Raw genomic sequence first — 19,843 nt, 5'->3', positions numbered from 1 at the left:
GAATAGAGCCATGATACTACGATTCACCATGGCAACAACCACAAACAAACTGGTCGGCGGAAATACTCATGCGCCCATACAGCGAGTTTGAACATGTATTTCATTAAAAAAGCAACACAGCAGCTGCTGTAAAAGAGAGATAATTGGTGTAGGAGAACATTGCTGCTCTAGTCAACGCGTAAGCATTGACAGTGTATTAATTTCATATTTAATCACAGGTAACCTATAATATTACTGGTGAAAACTGGAATGGTATTACACCTATAATTTCATTGAGGTGCAATCCTGCTGGTGAAAAAGTAAGCTAATCCCATTCTGAGCCTGCAGCACCACGATCATTAACAGAAATATAATTATAATCATTTCATTCTTTTTAATGGCTCTCACTAAATTGTGGCCAGGGAACACTACAAAAAAGTTTAAAAAAACGTTTCAGAGCGAGTCTCACTCTTCTGACGGCTCTGCATACAGTGGCTTTACTAATATGATCCGCATCACCAATGTTGTAAAGAAAACTACCGTTTGCAAAAAACGTAATGCGAGACACAAAGAATCTGCTGGTAAAAGCATGTCCACGATGGTGGATGTTAGTGATATGAGGACGGATACGGTATATATCTGATCGACTGTGAAGAAAATACCTCTCAAATCTGTCTCAAATCTCAAATATGTGGAAATGAAAATACATCTAGTCGGGACTCAATATCATCTCCCGACGCAAACTCTGTGAAGTAATACAGCTTTTTCATCAACGGGATCATCGACAAAAGGACATGCAATGTTTGAGAAAAAAACGTTTTATAATCTGCCATAAACCAATACGTTTTTTTATTCATGCAGATAACAAACGGCGCTAAAATGCGCCTGATACAGACTGAATGAATGAATGAGGAAATGAAAGAGTGCTGTGTCAGAGGGAGGAGACTGAGAGAAACTCTGGGTATCTTGAAGAAAACCTGCTCCCGACCAGGTTAGGTTCACAGACTCAGTTACCATAGTAACTGACTCTGAGGTTAAGTTACCTCTCTTTCTAAAACAGAAAACCCAGAGTTTTCACTAAACCTGCTTTCTGAAACGGACCCCTGAAAAGCACTGTTGTTACTCTCTGCTCCTCACCACGGCACTTCTCAGGTGCTGCGTGCAAATCACCCCGCCCAAGTAGCAGAAGTAGCAGTGGTTCGCCTTCTGAGAATATATATATATATATATATATATATATATATATAGATATACTTCCCAGTTTGTATACAGTTAGAAGATGGCTGTGTCTCATATAACCTTGTTATTTGTACACGCTGTGACTATACAAATCACAACATGTAAATAGGAAAATGTTGGCGTTATTTTGTCACTTATTGGGAGCAGTAGGCTAGATGGAGCTGGTTACCTCCAGGATCTGTGCTAAGCGAGGCTAGCGGTGGGGGCGTCAGACAGAGTTACGTCACGCACGGAGATGAGAAGGGTATGTATGGACTTATCTAACTCTGGGGGATACGGTGAATAAGCTAGTATCCCAATAAGTCGGCGTGTTCCTTTAACAAATTGCCTGTTTTTAAGCATAGATTAGCCATACCTAAATGTGTATATAACCATCTTATAGCCTTAACCATGTGTTAACCATACTGTAGTTGCTATGCAGGAATTTGTATAGAAATAAATCAGCGTTGGAATTGAATGTTAAAAATGTTGCACTGATCATTCATGAACCTTGTCACTGAATATGATGCAAAGTTTTGATAATCGCAGTTCCATTCCACATTCCATTTCCATTCAGGTTTCAGGTCTAAACCGGCACTACAAGATCATGTTCAGATAGGTCCAAATTCCAGTTGTAAAAATGTTTGGCACAATATCTGAACACTAAACTCTGTATACTAGTCGACAAGATGATGTCATTCATGTCAACATTCTATCGACATTCTATGTTAGCACAGTGCAGTCCAGACTTATCATGGTCTTAAAAATCATTTGTCGATTTCAGTGTCAGCCTGTACATGTGCAGTAGTCTGGGCATGGACAATTTAGTCCCTCTGTCTTTGTAAGGAAGTGCACTCCTCATCAAGTATAGAAGCGCACACACACACACACACACACACACACACACACACACACACACACACACACACACACACACACACACACACACACACACACACACACACACACACACGTAGACAGGCTGCAGTGAGGATTCAGCCTTAGTAAGCCCTTTCCCGTGGAGCTGCAGCGGTCCTGTCAGAAGCCTCTGGCTGAGCCCTCAGAGCTGACCTAACATTTATTTAACCTCCAGCTTGCCGCAGCCATACTGTAAATACTGTACAATATAAAGAGCATTATTACATATGGAAAAAAAATGGTAATGGTCACATAAAAATAACACAAATATTACTATGACTACAACACCATATAAACAAATGGTTAAATCATATATAAATCAGTATGGAGTGGTGGACTTAACATGGTTCTTTTGTGCTTCGATTTTGTTTGACTATATTAGAAAGCCTTTTATTGTGGCGGTGAGCATATTTGGCTGGCTGCCGGCTCCCAGTGGGTGGGTGTGGCTTTTGACTGTGAACAGTGTGCCTGGAGGGATCACTAAATAGCCTCTTTGTATGTCATGAATACGTGATGTCGTGACAAAGGTGAGAGGGGACGTCTTTAGTGTGATTTGGATGTCAGCAGGAGGTCTTCAATATTTCAGTTGGAGTATAGAGGAGGAGGGTTCTTTGTTAAGTCATGTAGAGATACACCAATAAAGAAAACGCTGCAAACAGGTCCTGTAATTTTAGTTTCTTTATTAAAATGAGGAAATTACTGTTAAATAGTCTTATGATTTCTATAACACACCACACACACAAACAGAATGTTTTATGTTCTATCAAAAAAGCATTTTCTGTAACACACAAGTATGGTTTAGGGTAACATGAGAGACACAGACATCAAACACCTGCCAGCATGTTATCAGGTGTAAAATCACAGCTCATTAGAGGAAATCAAGTATTGGCCAAAGCATAAACACCCTGAAAAAGGCTGTTTTGTGCCGCTATATGTGGGTTGCTGCCCATCTATTTTTAATGTACTAAGATTTCTAGATGAAATAGCCAATTAAATAAAGGCTTTTTATATTTGTTTTGTTTGAAGAGTGCCTTGGACAATTTTTCTCTTTTGAACATAGAGTAAACCCTTTTCCCACTTTTGAGGAAATGGATTGCTGTGATGACAACCAGAGATGATGTGGAAAACTAAATTCTGTGTCATGACTTTTGGCTTATAGTGCATTCCATTTACCCCGGAACTCGGAAGCCGGAGCTGGGAATGACGTCACACCTGAGTGAGTCGGATTTTATATTGTGGTGTTAGCTCTAGCCAAGTCAAGCCATTGTTAGCAATACCAGTTGATCAAATTTGTTGATAGTGTAGCATGTCCACAGATAGAAGTTGGACAGGACTTTGTGTACAACTGATTTAGGGAGACACAAATATGACCGAAATGCTAATAACTGTATGTTACTATAGCTTTCACAACTGTTGATGCACGGAGCAGCCATTTTGGATTTTGAACTCGGCGTACTGCGAGATTGTCCAAGTTCCGAGCTCGGAAATCTGAGGTCAGGGGGCGTGTTTCCGACTTTGAGTACAAATGGAATGCACTATTATACCTCAACTCAGCTTTTGTTTCATTGTTTTTGAGAGGAAAGGGAATGACGGGGGTTGGAGAGGGGAACGTCACGGTCATTATGGGAAGGTGAAGATATAGTATATACTGTACACATCTTGAGTTTTTTTTATAATAATGGTATATTAAAAGTGCAGAGAATAAATAAGATTAAAACAAATAAAAGACATCCTGACAATGAACACATTTACTTTTTTTGTTCAAATAATTTCAGTGCTCAACCACTGTTGCTATTTCACTTAGTCTGGCTCAAGGGATGTACATTGCTGGGATAAAGCCTAACATCCGGTGCAATTTCACAACTTCCGTATCCTTCATGGAATGCCATGGGGCCCAAAAAGACATTTTCCCATAGAAGTTTGTAAATCAGTGGATACATACACAGCGCAAAATGACTCGTTTTACTATGAGAATGTGATCCATTAGATCCGATAACAAGTCTAGAACAGCCGCACGATTGAATCATTTAATCCCCATTCAAGTTAGCAGAGTGCGCCTGATCAATGGGCCACAGTGCGGAAGCTGCGTCAATAATCTGGGTAATTTTATACATGGAACTTGTTATTTGGTTTCAACTCTCATAGGAATGAACGGGGCTCCGCCTCCAACAGTGTATCCAGGTTTTATTATACACCCGCTTTCAGGGGCTGGGGCTTGGCACCGCCCAGGACGGTTGTGATTGGTTTAAAGAAATACAAACCAGCCAGAGTGTTTTTTCCTCTATCCCAGAATAGATGGGTGGTGTAGCCAGACCTTACTGCAGCGCTAACACAGAGCTGTGGAGAATCTGGAGAGTCTGGCAATGCAAGACTACTTTTCACTAAATATGTAATAGGCCTCCTATCTTCTTTCCACCCCATATTTCTCTCTCTTTTTCATTCTTCTTCTCTCTTTATCCTTTCAACCCTGATCTATTTATGTTACAACTCTTTTACTCTTCACACATTTCTCTTTCTCTCCTCCTTATTCTCTCTGACTTTCTGGTATTTTCAAATTCACAAATCCGATTACGCGTTTTCACAGCTGAGGATAGTATGTATTTGTGACCCTAAATACCCTCATATTGTCTTAGGAGCAGCTGTGGCTCAGGAGGTAGAGCAGTCAGCACTAATCAGAAGGTTGGTGGTTTGAACACTGGCCCCGCAGTCTGCATGTTGAGTTCTTCTTCTCTGCTTTCTAAGACTAGAAAAGCGCTATATAAATGCAATCTACCATAATTCCTCAAATAAAAACCGGTAGTCAATTAAAAGCCGGGCCTCTGATAGTGGCCGGGAGCGTGGTCAACACGGACAAATAAAGGTCGGCCTTAAATTAAGGCCGGGGAAAAATTTGTGTGGATAATCTCCTAAGTGCCTTTCATATAATATTAAGTAAAAACAAAATTCAAGTTCATCGTAATGTACATTTCTACCAATTTAATTTAACAGATTCAACAATATAGCCTATTTATGCTTTTTTCCACATTTCTCATGTTTTTCTGGAGTATGGTACTCAAAAAGTATTATTTAATCAAAGTATTATTGTCCTACCGGTATTGTAGTCAATGTGGCTGTATATGTAACTCAGCCAAGTGTAGTTTGTAGTAACGTACAGGTGCCAATAGATGGCAGTAGCTACATTGGATGTAACCAAGGGGGTAAGCTTCGCTTCAGAGCTCGAATCTCCTATGGCGCCATTTTGATGCTACAAAGCGATCACCCCCCGTTAGCGTTCCATTGACTGCCATTCATTTTGGCGTCACTTTGACAGCGAATATCTTTACATCTGAAGCGTTTAAAGACTTTATTTGTCCATTGTTTATTTCTAAAGAAACACGACAATGTATAAAAGGCTCCATTACCTTGTACCTCACGTTATGGCTCCGTAGCAGACGTTTTTGTAAAAATAGGCTAACGATTGTGTCATAACCACGCGACTTACTGTCGCATAGTAGAGGAATTACCGTATAGTACAGGAGAAGCTCGCAGGCAGTTTAGACTTACATTAGCTGTTTAAGTTTAATTACTAATGTTAACTAGCATTTTAGTTACCAATAATTAGCCTGTGTCCATGCTATCTCCTTACATATACCTACGCTCTCCGTCTCTGCAAGATTGGGAATGATTAAGATTTCTCTTGGCACAGCTACCAGAAGACTTCCAACTTTCAGACACGTTGCTCACGTCACATTTACGTCGTCTCTCTCAGTTGGAGGCTGCGCAGTAACGCTCAGCGCTCACCGGAAAAGTGCTTCTAAAGGCCTTCACTGGTCTCCGTCCAGAGCAACGGGATCTGTTGGTCCATTCTTATATACAGTCTTTGGATGTAACATGGGTCTCATTTAGTGCTAGCAGAGAATGAAGGGCTCTGGTGCTGGTGACGGACTTTTCAACAACAAAACAAAAAGAGTTTTAAAGTATGCGGAGGAAAACTCGGGTGAAAAAACTGCGAGACATTTCGACATTGACCCCAGGAGAATCCGATACTGGAAGAAACAGAAGGATGAGCTGACAAGATTAGCCGACAAGAGCAGAGCAGAGCACGGCTAGCTGGAGGTGGGAGGAAAAAAAGGTAGCAAGGAGCTAGAAACAAATAGCTACCGTCTGTAACGTTAATCAGATACAGGTGTGTTGCTGCAAACCAGCAATGTGTTTTACTAAACTACTGTATGCTCTTATTGTTATCTACCAGCAATACTGTAGTACCTGTATTTGAAATAAACACCCGGTACATTTACAGGGTTCAAACTGACACAATGGTGGTGTTTGATTAATTCTGACCCAAATTGCTTTGTCGCCCTTCTGGCTGTTGTTGTATATGGTGATATTTTTGCAAATGTTTCTTAAAAAATTAATGATCTCTGTCCACTGGAACTCCATGGGCCCTATCTTGCACCCAGCGCAATTGACTTTGTACATCATTCCTATTTTGCACCCGACGCACAGCGGACTTTTCCCTCCACAGACTCACGTCGGTAAATTAGGGAATGAACTTGCGCTCCCGGGGGCGGTTCAGCAAAAAGAGGAGGCGTGTACCGGTGCAAATGTTCCCTAGTGCTATTTTGCAGTTTCAGAAAACAATTCCGCCACAGACCAGGAAAAACCTAGACTAAAGTCAGTGGCGCGTTATTCAGATGCTATTTTAAGGGCACATGCTTGGCCGTAATTTAGAGTGTGCACACCGCGCATACACTTTGCTTCTCTCATCTCACGGACCAAGCAGTTCCCATTTTTGCAAACCATACATAAATACAAGGAAAAATATGACCTTGTTTTACACATTTCCATGAATCATGGATGTGTTGATGACATGAATGAGGAAATATTAGAGGACTTAAGGAGATGTGATGTTGAACTGCATGTGCCGATGCCACTTAACCCAAATGCCCCAGCGGCAGCACGGGAGAGGAAAGACAGAAGAGCTGCATCGTCTGTAGTGAGGTAATCTCGTTCTAATGTTAGACTACATTGCAAAAATATCAACATGCATTCATAACCTCGTGAATCAGTGACAGTGAGCCCAAAACATCGGAAAGTATGTTTTTGTGACATTTCTTTATTTACATTTTGTCAAAAAGAATAATCAATAGCAAACGTCAGTCTGCTTGGCTGTAAACTGCTCCTGGCGTGCGCCCATGGATGTATTAAGAGCGTGCACCTAGCAACTCCACCATTATAATAGCAATCCGCCATGGAACAAGCGTGCCTGCTTTTAAAGGGAATGTGACGCTCTGATTGGTTTATTGCATGTTACGCCCAAACCACACCTATGAGTAATGTAGCTACTTCAGACCAACCCATTTTAGATTTGCGTCGGGTGCAAAAGTCATTTATCCCGCTGGTATAATAGCAACAGCGCCCGAGATCCGCCCACAAAGCTACTTGTGTTTGGCGTTTGATACTTGCATTTCAGATCGTTAAAATAGGGCCCTTTTGCTTTTCATTTGAAACAGTTTATTTAAAACAATTATACTTATCAAACAGATGGAATTAGAAATAAAGGCCTGCCTCTAACAAAAGCCTGCTTCAAATAAAAGCTGGGTACCTTCTGCAGTTCAGGTAAATAAAGGCCCTGGTTTTTATTTGAGGAATTACGGTATTTGCCATTTTTATTATTGATTCAGTGGTATCAACTACTGTAATACATGCCCCTATATGTGTTTCTTTCTCCTTCACCTCTTCTCTTCCTCTCTTCTCTAACACCACATCTATTCTCTCTCTTATCTGCTGATGTGTTGCTGTCTACATCTTTAACCTCTTTCCCTGTCGTCTCTCCTCCCTCAGCCTCACCCTCTGTCTGCCCCCATCCTGTCTTTGTGGGTATGATGGGTAGAAACTGACAGGGGGTAACAAACTGATTGGGGTCCCCCCGCCTCTTGTATTTCCTGTTCAGACAGCATGAGCTGCAGAGGATTTGGATGGCTTGACATGATGTGGTCTTGTTGTCTGCTATGCTAGCTTTTTTCTTGTGTGTTTTTGTGTGTAAATACTCAGAAACATACAGACCAATTGTGGATATGGTCACCTCTAGACGGAGTTCATGGCTGATATTGATCTTTTATTAAAAACTGTGCAGTTTGCCTGATTTAATATTGATCATCCCAGTGATAATTATATTGTTGGCTCATTTCCTGTCCTTAATGCCTCACACCACTGTGGGGTGGTTTGTAATCTGCAATTATAAAGGAGGCTATTTTGACTTGTCATAGAAAGATATAAAGAAGAGATATATGACTCATAATAATTATAGCAGTGGGCATAATAGAATGACATTATGAATAGTGGCAATTATAATAACACTGAAGATAAAATATGGGTGGGTGGGTGTCGAGCAGGACCACAGCAGCAGCTGCAACCACGATCCAGGTGCCACCACAATCCAAGCAAATCTGCAAGGTGCGAAAGCACAAGGACTCAGAGTAAGAAGCTGAAATAGGGCTTAAGTTAGTAACATGCATCAATGGGACATGATCACACACAGATGGAGAAAGAGAGGAGGAGCTCAGTGTGTCATAGGAAGTCCCCCGGCAGTCTAACTTAACAGCATAACTAACAGCTGGTTCAAGGCAAACCTGAGACAGCATACAAAGGGTTGGTAGAGAATCCGATGTCCATGAAGAGAAGCAGAGCTGAGGGGGGTTTGGTGTCTGTAGAATTACACTCTCCTCGCCGGCTTTCTCGACCACTCCTGCTTTTGTCATTTTTTGAGAATGTGTGCAGATTATTTATTATTGGAATCAGTGCTATTTCCTTTGTCAAATTAGTGATTTGTAAGCTTTGGTTAATGATTCCTTCTTGCAAGCAATTGATAGCCCAAAATGAAATTTCAATATTATATTTTAAACATACTGTAGTTATAGTGCTACAACAGCATCAGTATTAATACAGCTGGGTTTCATAGTTTCCATTTTCCATTTTTCACTTTTCCACACTGACAGAAATCAATTTCTGTTAAAAACACTGAATATCTGGCGTGTTTTGTTTTTTGTCACCAAGATATTTTGATTAAAAGCACAAAATATCAGCTTCAGTCCGTGTATTCTACCAGTCAATCAACTTTGCATCCTGCCCTCTCTCACTTTTACAGCATCCCTCCTCTGCTGTTTGTTGCTTGACCCTCTCTTTAATTCTTATCTTTCTCTTTGTCCATCTCTGTCTTGCATTAATGCTCTTTTCTTTTCTGTCCAAACCAGTGAACCTGCTCGTTCTCCACTGCATCCCCGCTTTGTCTCCTCTCCTTTCCATTTGCTCTTCTTTCCCTTTTGATTTAAAGTAGGTCATTCTGCAACATCAAGCTACAGCTCCTTCCAAGCATGACATCCACATATAAACATGTATCGCCTGGCAACCACGCGTTCACTCCGCACCTCCCCTCATCCTCTATCCACATTTCCTCCATCTTACCTTCCCTGGAGATTGTGCTCAGTGCAGAGGGCTGGGTTTGCAATCGGACACCGCTGTGTTTTGTCCCTGCTCTGCTTCTATAAAGGGGCTGAGGGTTAACTGAGCAGTGTTTAGTCAAGGAAAAGGGGGTTAATTTCACACGATACATCATTTGTCTATAAATGTCTATAGATGTTCAGTGGAAGGGGACAGTCTTCAACGCTGAATCTAATCTACATTCTGAAGGGAAATAAAGTACAGTATGTGTCGTAGAGGTGAGATGTAGAAAGTTTGATTTGTAATGTAATTCAGTGGCTTATATTGATCATTGTGCCGAATTACAATATCTTTAACATTGTCATGCCAAGGTCCACTTACTTGCTGTTTCATGAGCTTTCAAATGCATCCCACAGTTTTCCTCAGCATATGGAGTTTGATGAAGAAAACTCAAGTATAAAGCTTTTTCCTGAGCTCTCAAAAGCTCTTAAGGTCTTATGTAATGAATGGAGTTCAAATAATGATTTTAAGATGCTGTTGAGCACCTCAACAAAAAAAAGATGATAACCCTGCGTAAAGATTTGTTTTTCTTTTGGTCAAGCATAGATTTATGGGACAGTAAAGACCTTTCTGGAACCCAGGAATGACTTTGGTCATACTATAATACTATAAAACTATTACTGCTAATAAGTCAGTGTAAGTTCTATTTTGTATTTGCTGAGTAATAAAATCCTTGGATTTGAGCAGTATTACCATAAAACTGGAGCCCAGCGTGTTGAACAGTGAACAGCAGCACTTTAGTTGCCCGAGTTCATGTTTGCTTATTGTATGTCTTCTGGATTTGATTTGCCCTCACTAACAGAGCTGTTCATCAGCCAACTCTCATATCTCAGATTTCAGAGCCCCTTATCAGCACATAAATGCATCACAAGTCAAAGTTCACACTTTCAACTGCATCACCACACAAGATAATGATGTTATCACACAATCACAACATATATTCAATGTAATGGACTACCCAGCGTTAGCAAGTCTGAAGTTTCTGCATGATGGTTTTCATAAATGAAAAAAAAAGTGAATGGCTGTCAGTAAGGTAGAAGAAACAATCTGCATGATTGCTTTAGAAAATGTTGGATAATAAAGAATTTATAGAATAAGTAATTTTTAGGGATAAAACATAAAAAACAAAGCAGCACAACAACTAAAACTATCGGTGACGGAACCCAAAGCTTAAATATTTAGTTATAGGACGACCATCTGTAATGATGCAAATAGTAGTGAACAAACTTAGAAACCACATACTATATTTCTGTGCTGTACTAAATAATAAGTCGGGATTCAGAAATACTACTTACAGTATGTTGTTGCACACAAACATGATCCCAACACCTCCTACACAGCTCCTGAGAGTGGTTGTCATGTCTACCCCTTTAAAGACCATCTATACTAAGGAAACGATGTCATTTAGACATTTCCCTCACAACCTTGTTAGCATGTGACCCGTGACCTTCCAGTGTGTGCATCAGCTATTCATGACATCGCCATGACCTGCCAATGTGTGTGTGTGTGTGTGTGTGTGTGTGTGTGTGTGTGTGTGTGTGTTTGTGTGTGTGTGTGTGATTGTGGCACAGTAATGGACTAGGTTCAAAGGCCATAGCTGGAGGTTGAAAAAGAGGTTGGGGATGTATGGGGGTGGGCAGTAATGTGCATGTATGGATGTGTACATAACACAGACACACGCACACGCACGCACGCACGCACGCACGCACGCACGCACGCACGCACGCAGACACGCACACCTCTGGGACAGTCATTAGTGAATTGGTGAGTGCTAGATCTGTTATAGATCAGGGAATTGCAGGTGATAGACTGGACATCAAAGTGCCCTTACACACTCTCTCTCTCTCTCTCTCTCTCTCTCTCTCTCTCACACACACACACTCTCACACACACACACACACACACACACACACACACACACACACACACACACACACACACACACACTCCTCATTGTCCCATGAGGCTGTTGAAAGTGGCTCAGAGAGAGCTATACTGGGTTTGTTGGATGGAGTTTCTTTTTTCACTTCACACATAGATTGCAGTCTCATATTTACAGTCCGTGTGGAAACACACTAGTTCTGGGTAAGACAGCAACATGGGGAGTGCTTCTTTAACACTCAAGGCTTACAGTGAGGCATTCCAAAAATGTTAATGGTTGTATAGCATAGTATACAGAAAATGCCTAAAAAATACACAAAATATTGAAAAGCAGAAAATATTCTAAAAAGGAACATTTGAAAAGAATGTCAATATTTCACTTGCAATGAATGTAGACAGTAGTACTGTGGTATGACAATCTGTGGGACTATTTGACAGAAATCCCATTTATTGAAATCTGAGGATAGATTTACAAAGCATGACTAATGTACATATTCACATGAAGACCACTTGTTGCTTTCAGCTTCTAGATTCACTGTAAGTTTTTGAGTGACCATCATCAACTGCTACAAGTATAAATTGTACAAAAGTTAAAGTAGGCGACCTCCAAATGGTTGCTAGGTTCAGTACTAAAGTACTAGACTTACTTTCCACTTCTGGTATCAACATTGCAACAAGCCATATGCGATCTCATTAGTGAGACTACAATGTATGAAACCAAAAGGATGCTAGTTGGAAATTTAGGAGAAAATTAATTAATCTACAAACACTGGTTTTAGGACACTGTACATTCAAGCTGAAGTCATGATTGGCATGTAGAACTGTTTTCAGCCATGACATGATCGCCATGGTTTGAATATGAATGGTAACATTTACACTCAACTACACAGGCCACAATGTTTGATTGGATTGTGTTTTTAACTATAACCACTGCATGCCATATCCAGTCCTTCCTGTAACTAACCCACAGTCGCCTCACAGTCAACCCTCGCTTTAAACAAGTGAGCCAAAACATAATTTTTTTTTGTTGGAATTGTGCTGCTGCGGTGGTCAGGTCAGTTTGTCTTCAAACAGAATGTCATTGAGGTGAAGTTGGATCAGGTTCAGACCTCCAGGCGTGTTCCCGAGCCAGCTACGACAGTGCTGCTGCAACACAAGCTGACAGGGAGAGTGTCTGCTGTGTTTGTCAGTAGTGTTACACAGCACTGCAGCCCTACTCACATGCACAGTCTCCTCAAGTAGGGCATACTACTGCTGTGCCCTTTGGCAACACACTTAACCTAGTTAAACATTTCTCCCCCCAGATGTTCAATATGTACCATACTGTAGTCAGAGGGGGTGTACTGCTTAAACACATCCTGGATGAACTCTTAAGTCATCAGGTAGAGTTAAGGATGATGTAACAGCTTATAAATATTGATATTTGGAAAGTTTAACCACTCTAAATATACTTTTTATAATGCAGCTGAGTGCATTGATACGTAGATGCATTTACATTCATACACTATAACGAATTTAATCGCAGAATTAAGTCATTTTTAAACAAACAAATCTACATGAAAGCTGTGGCATATTACATAAAGTATTCATTACATGAGGTTACTAAGATAGACCCCAAATAGCCTTAAGTAGATCCATGCAGAAAGCATTATGTTTTTAGTAGGTTGCTGAGAAATGTACTATCCAAATGAGACAGAAGCTCAGCAGCACCGCTGGCCTGCATGATAACAACTGAAACAACTGGCACAGGTTGTGACCCACTTAGTGAAATAACTTAATAAAGGACACTATTTTTCAAAGTGTGTTTACCAAATGAATACATAGGTTTTACATCCAGTGGATGTGCAGTGTTGGGGACTGAAATTTGCTGTTATCTGTTTATTTTCACAACAACCTTATATTTTTGCTTTAATGGCATGAAGCAATGAGATGCATGTTAAATGCCATGTGTAAATGAAAATAGCTGATAAGCTGAGATCAGTAGATTCAGTGTTTAACAAACCTGCACTTATCAATCAATGCCATTTATTCAGAAAAAAAATATTTTTGGTGTTTTAAAACTCAACTATGTTGAATGTTAAACTATCATCAGTAAGCTGGAAGGACAGTTAGAGATTTGAGTGTGCTATTGGGTGCTGTATGAAATCAGGTAGCTTTCAAGGCACTCTCCATTCATTTTACACATCAAAGTATGTTTACAGGTATCAGGGAGTGCTGCTGCTCCTCCAGAGGAAGATGTGCAAAGTATGATAAGTAACCTCAACTTGAGTCGGTTGGGGCTAAAGACGTATGGAAATCTGTGGGGGTGAAGTTAAAAAGAAGTGATCTTAGCAGACCTAGCCCGCTGCACATCTCATCTGCAGGCTACATTAGCCGCTAACAGCATAACACACCTACAGTATACCTCCGACTGTCCTGTCGACTGTCAGCAGTGTGTGGGTAAAGCAGCAGTTGTGTGTAAAAAGAGTGTAGTTTGCACAGTAATGTATAGTTTCATTGTATCGACTGAAACATTGTTGTCATTGGAGCACAAATTGTATTGGAGATACAGTGTATTTGTGTATGTTTTATATTTTCATAGAGGCTTTTCCACAGACCTCCAGGCATACTGTGTGTTAGTGTGTGTTTCTGTGTATGTGTGAGTGTCTGCAGCAGCAGCAACACAGACAAGAGGGACAAAAAGAAAGAGGGAAAGAGCATCCTGTGATCCTAAGGGCAGCGGCTGGCGTACAGACGAGCTCTTTGAAAGCACAAACACATAGTTGAAGAAACAACGCTGCTGCAGACAGTCCTGAGGCGTGTGTGTGTGTGTTTTTGTGTGTGCTGCATTTTCTGCTTCTTCCTGCAACCAGACTTACACAGATTAATGAGCAGTCAGCACATCTGACTGGAGTCTTCTCTTTAGACTTAAACTGTCGCTCTTTGCACACTGAACTTGAGTGTTACACCGGGTTTCCACAGGCGGCTTTTTTCAACTGCAACTCTGCTGTCTGGGTCACTAACAACTATACAAAGCGGAATTGTCTCACCACAACATGATGCCGACGGCATACACATTTTGCAGACAATTTGTTGTTGGTGTTGATACGTTTCTGTCAGTTTCTATCTGGCCTATCACAAACTAGTTGGTACGTTTTCTACTCTAGTCACACACTTTGCCGCTTAAAAGGTTGCGTTTAGTTTGTAGTTTAAATAATGTAATGTATGACTAGCAACAGGCTAGTTGTCATTGCTCCAATGCTAACGTTACTACAATGCTTATACTAATAAAACAAATATATATATATATATATTTATATATATATATATATTTATATATATATATATATACGTATATATAAAAACTGACCAGGAATACCAACTGACTCTGCGACCCTCTGTCAAGCTAGCTGTTAACATCCATGTAGTATCATAAAGTAAGCTATAGGAAAATCACAATCTTTTAATTTGCTCGGAATTTTAAACATAGCGTATGTGTATACACGGTAGAATATATCGGAGGCACGTTCGCGAGTCTGCTCTCTCATTGGCTACGGCTCTGCAAAAGTTGACTCGGAGTCGACTTTTGGAGAGAGACATAGCCTGTCAGGGGGTCCAGTCAGAGTGACCACAGATATTAGTTGTTTATAATAATATAATAGCTGACATTGCTTCCATATCTGTTGAATTCTGGTGTTTCTGTTTCATAAGGAACTGTACGTTGTTATTTGTTTACTCAAGATGATTAAAGAGTTTGTAATAATGTTTATTTGTTGTCTTTGTGTCTCATCAGGTCCGTTGAGTGGTCTGGACAGAGTGGGTGGATAGCGTGGACAACGTAAGTCAGTTTTTCTGTTTCTGTCAGTCCTGCATCTTAGAATTCACAAGAATAGACGTGTAGATGGCTACCGCCTGAGTGAGAGAAAAGAAGCCCGATCTCTCATTTATTAAAAGGGTTTTGTATTTGTGCAAGTGTGTGTGTGTGTATATTTTTATGTATATACAGTAAGGGGTGACAGGACTCTTAGAAACGTCAACAATTACAAATCCATCTGCTACTTCAGCACCACGGACAGCATCATGGATTTATGATACTCAATTAGGCAACTGATATTTTAGACTCTAAAATTTAGACAGTCCCTCCAGGATTTCGCGATCTCGCGATCGCGCCAATTCACGCAAATTCAACCAATCACCATGACTTTGGTGCGACTCGCAATTTTGACCAATCACCTCAACTTTTTCGCAAATTTGACCAATAACCGGAGTTTCCTGCGACTTCAACCAATCCCAGCAGTCCCACGTGCCAAACTTTACGTCAGTAGGCTATAACTCTGAGAGCCACTGACCAAGCCGGAGTGAGAGAGAGCTGGTTTCCGATATGAAGACGAGACTTGAACATCTCACATTTATCAACAAAACGTACAGCGAAAGACCGTGCAAAACATTTCAGACCGCCCTGCCAACCTGTATAGATTTTAACATCAATGTACGCTGTAACGTTTTTTCACTCTAAAGTCAGCAGTTGCTGTTTCAATCCTGTCGGCTGTCTGCAGCGGGCGGGGGCGGGGCTGCTGCTCATACAGTTCCCCCGCTACTGATGCGCACATACACAAACACAAACACACACAGTAGATGCAGAAAAGGAGGAAAGTGCAATGATAAGTTAAAGTCCTTTATCAAACAGTATGAATGTGTGTCCCAGGCCAGGTTAGGAAATTAACTAACAATGTAAAGATCAACAAGCCACTGACACATATGTTCAAATTTGATTCATTTAATAAATTATTATTTTCTGTCTTAAATCCACCAGCCATTTTCATATTATACCAACATTTGCAGCATCCTGAGCCTTTTTGGTAAGGTTACTAGGAAATCTCAGCCCAGAGTAGTTTTATTCTCCCCGAAACAAGTTTCCTTTTTATTTTTAAAGAACTATACAAGCTCCCGCAACTTCATTGCAACAAACATACAAAAGACATTGCAACTTTTATTGCAATTTTTTACAAAAGCTCCCGCAAAATCAGGCATTTTGGGACGCAACAATCTCAAAAAAAGGCCGTGAAATCCTGGAGGGACTGTTTAGAGCCATGGTCAGGGCGATAGATTCAAACTGGATATAATGAACTGAAATGACATTTGGTTGTGTTGGTCATCAGTTATCAGTTATTGCATGTCAAGTTGAGGCTACTGAACTCAGTGTCCTGTCAATCTCAATCACAGTACTCTGATTAGAGAAGAGGCTGATTCATGGAAATATATGCTAACTTTTTATTGGTGGAAACTGCACAAAAGGTACAAAAAAGTAGCCCAAACCATGCCCCCATCTAAGTGGCTAGGAGCACAACATAAGAGTAAAAAAGTCAAAGTCTGAACACTGAATTGCAGTTTCTGGAAAAAAAATGTATTACTACAAAACACTGAAGTTGTGACAATAGACTGAAGCAATATAAGTGATATACAATTTAACAAGGCCAAAACTAAAAAATAAAGGAATATATCTCCCCAAAAAGTGTTGGCTAACTCTAAGTAAAACATATGTCAGACTGCTGTCACAGGACTGCTGGAAACCGGGTATTTAAAAAAGGTAGGAAGACACTCGCCAGGCCGAACCTACAACTCCAGCCAGTCACAGAGAGGCACCTATAGGTTGAGGACAAAGATCTTCACAGGACAGAGCACACACTGTCAAACAAAATGCAGACAAAACTAGACGCATGCAAAAATACGGCCAGGGCCAAAGTAGACTCACAGATCAAGGTTTTCTCTGTGTTTTTATTTTGATATAGTGTATCCAGGTTTCCCTGTAAGTGGCTGGGATTTCAGCAGGGGAGGGTCACCAACTAACAGGAAACAGCATGAACACTGGCGCCATTGTATATGCCTATTACCTTCCTGCGGTTGCTTTTGTAGCAGTTTGTGATTTACTTTGACTGCTGGCTTGCTTGTACATACAGTATTTATTTATGTGTGTGCAGTAGCCATGAGAGCACTGTGGTGCTGAGAGTAATTGTGTGTGATGGGTGGAGGGCTATTTTGGGGTGTTTGTAGAACAGAATTGGTGATGCTGTGTTGGGGGTATATATGGAGGTCAGCGAAATGGTTGAGGAGGCGGATAATGTGTTAATGCCTCCAGCTTTGCCACTGTTTCAGAGAGATAAAAAAAGAGACATATACAGGATTTGTGTTTAGAACAAGCTTCTTCACTAAGAGGGAAAGAGGGTCCATCCGGACTTCCTTCTTATCTGCCTACCTTTCCATCACGCTAACTTAGAGTAGCATAGATCTGTTTTTTCTACATTCACTGTACATAATATATGCAGTGAATATATAATGTACTAGCGGGATTAAATGTAATGTAAGTCACAATAAGAAGTGGAGAAAAGTATAGATGTATGGTAAATAGTGTTGTCACTAATACAAAAATTATGACTTCCATACACTACCCCGCTAAAATATCTGGATACCAATCAAATCAAGTCACCAGTCAAAAACCTTAAACATCACAAAAAGTAATGGAATAATAGATGACAGAACATTGAAATTAAAATGTATTATATTAAAATATTTACATGGTATGCAGTAATCTAATGCCCCCTATACTTGATTTTATATGATTTCTTTGATAGTTAACTTCATATTTGCACCCTGTTATCACTAAATAACACTTTACTGCTTAACAGTAAAGCATTATTTTAGGGATACGTGAGGGTCCTGTACTGTAGGAGTAGTCACACATCGTCTGACTAAAGACGATGTCTGTATAACGTTGATGTTTGAATTTTGTTGTATTGCAACTGCTAGCAGTTCGGAAATCTGTGATTATAGTGGCCGTAGGTGATGTGCGTAGTGCTCTTATCCAATAAATAAGTTTCCAAATAGAAATTTCAGAATGACTGCTTTGTTGTTTTTTCTGCATTATGTGGAAAAATCGAGGCGTTTCATTTTTGGAGAGTTGAAAACTGCATTTAGGACATAAAAGTAGGAAAGCCAAAGCTTCAGCTAATACAAAGCAGAACAACATAAACACAAGCATTCATGCACAAAAAGATACAGACCTGCTCTGTTTGCAGGCATGGGCATTCAAATTCACTCTGTGTACTCTACACACACAATTACTCGCAAAATCATGAGTATGAAATGAGGGATTTTCCAGGTTTGGGACATGTTTAACTCACTAAAATGTACACTCAAAATCAACATGAATACAGTGTAATTTCACCTCCTCAGCCTTCCCTAGTGTGTTTGTGCCAAGAGCACCATTAGCACTCAGCATCATCCAAAATAATTGATACAATGGAATAGTGGCAAGTGTTTTTGTGTACTGGGTAAACAATTGCACATACTGTAGGTTAAGGAAAAGATCACAATAATAGTCCAAAAAACAATAAAAGACATTTCAATATGTACTGTAGCGTCTGCAATATGTCACCTACTGTAAAAGAGCAGATTCTTTTTTGTCAAATCTCTAACCTGTTGTTCTGAATGTTTAATTACTTCTCTGAAACCAGGAAAAGTACTGAAAATGAAACCATTCAACAGCTGATTAGGCGTTGTAGCTGTAATAATCATGCTTGCCTTCACAGTTCATTTGATGGTTTGGAACTGTTTAGCTCTTGCATATTAAGTTCCTTCTCTTAAGAAATATAAAACGTGAGGGCGAAGTGAAACAAGTGGGAAATATAATTTACTGCTTTTATGTCTTCTCTCATCTAAATTAATGGAAGAAGTCATAACTTTTAAAGAACTGTTTTCTTAAATGTCTCATTCAGCAAATGAATGCAGTTTCTGGAAGTAGGTTAACAGTTTTTTTGCTCTGAGTCATGATTTGCACTTTGAGCGTGCTTCTGGCAAAACTCATAGAAGGTCACTGAGCAGTGCTTACTGATACACAATATACTGTATTTACATAGTACAAATTAACATGTGAATTTTAGAAATCGCCTGCAACAGGCCAATCTGTTTCTGTTAGAGCCTGTAGCACAAGACGCAGAAGGGGAAGACCAGACAAAATTTGTCTAATGGCTTCTATGAGGCACCCTTTGATGTGATGTAATGTTAGGAGAAGTACTCAGTGTGTGTTTGTGTGCGTGATGATAATGTGTGCCTGAGGTGGTGGACCTCAGGCTAAACTAAGGTAATTCTGACCTGGTTGTAATATGAAAAAACCTACAATCGAGTGTACTGCAGCACTGTCAGAGAAGCCAGCCAAACCAATCCTGCCAGCTCGGTGCAGCACTGGTGCATGAATGTTTGTGCCCCCAGTCTACCTGGGAAACCTTTGCCCTACACACTGAGCCTCCATTTCTGTAAACCACTGCCATGAACAGGGCTGCACCACTTCCTCGTGTTCTGCTGTTGCTGCCCTACTGAGCCCTTGAAACAATGC

General features: G+C 40.3%; 1 protein-coding gene across 1 annotated transcript in view; it reads left to right on the top strand.

Moving 5' to 3' along the window:
• The window catches only part of nfasca (neurofascin homolog (chicken) a), a 172,360-nt gene that overhangs the window by 72,784 nt on the left and 79,733 nt on the right, over positions 1–19,843 (top strand). The window contains exon 3 of the mRNA XM_031277295.2: positions 15,248–15,292. The gene's annotated coding sequence lies outside the window, so the exon portion shown is untranslated. The remainder of the gene's footprint in view (positions 1–15,247; positions 15,293–19,843) is intronic.

The sequence above is a fragment of the Sander lucioperca genome, chromosome 6 (assembly GCF_008315115.2).
Source record: "Sander lucioperca isolate FBNREF2018 chromosome 6, SLUC_FBN_1.2, whole genome shotgun sequence".
Lineage (NCBI taxonomy): Eukaryota > Metazoa > Chordata > Actinopteri > Perciformes > Percidae > Sander > Sander lucioperca.
The sequence above is the reverse complement of the archived record's forward strand: the minus strand, read 5'-3'. Positions and strand labels throughout refer to the sequence as shown.